Source organism: Pyxicephalus adspersus, chromosome 4 (genome assembly GCF_032062135.1).
Source record: "Pyxicephalus adspersus chromosome 4, UCB_Pads_2.0, whole genome shotgun sequence".
Taxonomy (NCBI): Eukaryota; Metazoa; Chordata; class Amphibia; order Anura; family Pyxicephalidae; genus Pyxicephalus; species Pyxicephalus adspersus.
The window spans coordinates 35983334-35988136 of record NC_092861.1 but is presented as its reverse complement, the minus strand read 5'-3'; positions in this window follow the sequence as shown (position 1 = coordinate 35988136).

Sequence of the window (4803 nt, the reverse complement as noted above, 5' to 3'; positions counted from 1 at the left end):
TACAGTCTAAGATCAATTTTGGGGAGTAGCCAATTAATCTAACTGCATGTTTTTGGGATGTGGGAGGAAACCGGAGTACACAGAAGAAACCCACGCAGACAGCCTGCAAACTCCATGCAGATAATGTCCTGGCCGAGATATAAACTTGGGATCCAGTGCTGCAAAGGCAAGAGTGCTAACCACTTGAGCCACGGTGCTGCTCTACTAGGTAGGGTGTACATGAATGGTGGACAGGGGAGGATATAGTGGCCACCAGTCTTACAGTGGTCTTTAAGCAGAAAGTAAGGATCATACAGGCATGTGAATGCTGAATTCCAATGCAGACTTCTCAAAGAATGCTGCATTCTTTGCAAAAAGTAGGAAATATTAACGTAATTTAGGAAATTACATTTCCAAAACTGATTTTCTTTTTCTACCCAGATATTAGCTTTAAGGGAACAGCCTCTATTGTTTCAGTAAATTAAGCCTGCTCTTACCTTGGAACCAAATTTGCTTACAACACACGCCTTAGTGGTTATATTCCCTACACTTAGCAGGAGGGTCATCTGCAGGTTCTAATAATATCTAAAATCTAGTTTATACACCATGCTTCCTATTAGGTTTATAGCTGTAATCTGTTACTAATTTACCTCTAAAAACTCTTTCCTACATTGGGAATTTAATTTGCTTGACATTATGAGTCATTTGGGTATGGGGATAGAAAGAAAGAGTGCTGTAGGCATGTTCCCATCGATTGAACCAATCCCAAAATGTTGTTTGCAGCAAAAAGTGACCGCAGCTACAATTAAACCTTTATTCAAGCCATATGTTTTTATGTGAGATCTGTTGATTTCTGATTAGTGAAAGTTACAATATTCAACGGTACTTTGCTGGAATGATAGTGAGTAAGAATACTACAAAGTTAGCTATTGTAGCACCGTAACACAACTACTAATTTAATCAGTGTGCTATCTAAAACAAGCAAAGCAAAAATGGCAGCTGATAGATCAGTTTAAAATTAGCACAGAAAAGATGCACATAGGTAATGCAATCCACAGAATAAAAAAAAAAATCCAGCACAGCACTCTTCAATCAGCAAAAAACGTCTATTTAAACTGTTTTAGCATTTTTGGTGAACAGCACGATTTTCTGTTACATATATTTATCAATACATGGAAAACCACAATTCCCTATTAAGGTAACCCTACAAAATAAGAGCTGCCATGCAAAGGTGCTTCAATTCACATGCAATTGCATATGAATGCAACATAGAACAATATTTTAATTTAAAGCTTTTTGCACTGAATATCTGGAGAGTGTGCTAGGAAATGTTTCTATTGTTTGATCAAAAAACAAGTAACTGGTAAATATCTGAATATCTGGTTTCAAAGTAATTATAAGCCAAATTGCTGGAGGATGTTTTTTAAAAAAAAACAATTTATGCCAGGTATTTGTGCTGCAACCACTTTCTGAGAATTCAATTGTAAAGTGGGACAACTATAAAGGCAGTGGCAGGTGAGTGAAGCTGAGAATTTAGATATAGAGCTATGGATTTGGGAATTCTTGAGAAATTGACTGTGGGAGCCTTGCCTGGAAAAGGCAAAGTACAAGACACTGGTATTGTCGGTATGCTTCTTGCAGCTGAGCTTTTTCCTTATTAATGACTTACCAGCATGCTTTACACTCTGTGCCTGTGCGGAGGAGGTCATCTTGCTAGACTTTGCTTGTTTACATCAGAGATGTCCTCAGATGACTTGTAAGGATGAGGGAATGATTAGGAAGCAGCAGGGGAGGTGGAAGAAGCACAGATTCACAGAATAAGGAGAGGGAAGCGGGGAGATCCTTGAACTGCAGATTCTCAGGTGCAACTTCCTCTCCAACATGAGAACAATAAACAACATAGTAATGACAATACAAAATCTCACTCCAAATATAATGAGACTTGTAGATGAATTGCACATAAGATGTGCCTAAGACTTCACCAAGCATGGATCTAACTATGAGACTCAAGACATGTTTTGCAAAACACCAAAACGCTAAGATTTGCATGCACAAAATGGATTCAGAATATAAGAATTTATTAAAATAATATTTTTGTTTTATTATTAAAAAAACATAAAAATTGCAGATAATGTCCAAATTTTTCTGTGGACCACTAAAATTTTCTAGAGGACCGGACCACTGGTTGCCGACGGCTGGTTTAAAAAATGAAAGCTTGCTTACAGGACGGGGAGCTCATAGGATAACCCCATCATTTAGCTGTTGTCCCCTTATTCTTCACTTTTGCTGAGATGGTCCTTCACCACATGATATTGTTTTGTTGTTTAGCACAGGTAACTGGATTTCAAGACTAGATAAATTAAATTACAAATTCTTTGCCATTTTTACTCCAGACAACTGTAATTCTAACAATTTACATATAGTTCATCTTTAATGGTACCTTGCACTCAAAAATAAACATATACAGAAGTGATAGTTATTTCTTGAACTACTGAGTAACATTATAAGTAGTTTTCACTTATCGGTATATTCTGTCTGTAAATGTGAGATTTTAAACCTTTACATTGTACATGAGTTCATTGATGAATTTTAACGGACGTTGCAGAGGAATCACTATTTCCATTTTTCTACTGATATTCAGCCAACATTCAAAACTAGTTTTCATATCAGTCCTAATGTGGACATATAGTAAGTGGAGCTTTGTTGCTATCAATTTCTTGCTCGGCATCAGTGTAATTAAATCAAAGGTCAAATTCAGGTAATTACACATCTCATATTTAAAAAAAATTAATGGGATATTAATCATACTGAGCTTTATTTTTGTCTTTTTTTTATCTTGCTAGACCTGAGCTTTAACTAGACAGATAGACAATAGTTTCCTCAAGACGTTTTACTATGATTTGCAAGTATGCCAATAGCAACCCTTCCAGAGTTCCAGGGCTTCTGTGTACACATTGTCTTCTTCCAGGATCAGAGCCTTCAGCCATCTTTAGGTGACACATTGGGTGATTTTATTTTGAGGTTACTTGTATGTTTGTAGGTGGTTGAGTTAGAGGTACCTGCTGTAGGAATGAAGATGCTGTTCTATGAACTATCAATAGCCACTCAAGTCAAACTAAACCCTTTTTTGAAAAAAAAACAATGCAATCCTTTATTGTAGAAAGGAAAGGTGATGGCTCTTCTGGAATAAAATACCTTACCTGTCTAATGGCAATTTTTAGAAATACATTTTCCTGTCCCTGTCATCTTCTTCCATCTTCTCTTCTTGTTTGGATCTTTGGCCATCTTCATTGGCTGGGCTGGGATGATGTAGCTTCTGTGCAGGCATAAAGGAGTTAATTTATTCCCAGAAGCCACTGAGGAAGTTAGGATGCGTTGGGTATCCAGAGTTATTGCTATAAAGTTTCGCATGTGCTGTTGATCAATTTTTGACAGTCTGGGAGAGTGTTCAGGCATGTAAGTATGTTTTATTGCAGGACATCGCCTGCTTACTTCTACAAAAAACAAACCTCGCCTGATCGCAAATTTTGAAAGTAGAACTTAAATTCCACTTAAATCCATTCTACATGTTATAATTAATGTCTATGATTTCTAATCCAGGTTGATTGAGCACTATGAATAACACAACAGTTACAGATTTTTTTCACTTTTCTCTTTCACGTCAAAAAAGTGATTCATGCTTTATTTTTGGTGAATCACTTGGACAGTTATTTGTTTAACAGACGAACATGGTTTCCTGGAAGTGCAAGCATGAATGAGAAGTGACCACAACAGTGGGTGGAAACATATGTCCAGACTGGGATCACAGACTGCGGCTGTCTCTCATCCTCCAAGTAGTTAGATAAACTATCTGCCAATCTCTTCTTTATGACCACATTCTTTTTGAAGTAACCCTAGAACTACTACAAGACTGTATGCAAAAAAGCTGTTTTTTTCTATTTTAAATACTTATCTGATATCTTATAAGTATGTTTAATTAAATGTAATGGAAAAAAATCACTAAAAGGGACAATTAAAAAGTGAACTGTAATAATCATTTAGCTCACAAGCCATCTCAACATCATCCAGGCTTTTCTGATACTTGTAGTTGGCTTATTGGTACAGGATAATAGAGTCATAGTAAGTTACATAAAACACGGTATGTTCATTCATGTGTAAAGGTGCAGATTACAAACTACCTGAGCATTATAAACTGGAAATATGGCATTATTTAGGAAAGACAAAATTGCTAAGGGCTAGCATAACTAACACAATGCCCTTTTCATGTTTCTGGTAATCAGTGAGCCCTTCATAACACTAAAAAATGTGTATTAGGCTCAACAATACATGATAGAAAACATTTTAAAGAAAACCTGAGCATATAAAGGAAAATTTTAATAACACTATATGTCAAAAAGGGTTAGGCAACCTAAAGCGGAACTCTAGTCAGCACTATTGTTGGTGGAATATGCCCCTGTTCGGTTTGTAGACAACTCATCCAATTGTCCCAATGTTTAGGTTGATTTGTAGCTGAACCTGAATCCTGTTAAAGTCTATGGCAGAGGAACATTTGGCTGACATTACACAGAGCATTGCTCAGTTTATTTAGCCTCTAGGCTGTGACAGCTGTCATAGTATGCTGGCCAGATTTGCTGAACCTTAAATTTTTTCTTTTGTTGCAAAAAAAAAAAATGAAAAAAACTACCCCCCCTCCACCACATTATAAAACTACATCCCAAATAGACTTGAAAAATGTTGGTTGGCAACCAGTTGTTGCTCAGATTGGTGTTATTCTTTGTTATGATATGTCATTTAGATATCTGTCTGTTGTTGTTTATTGATGAC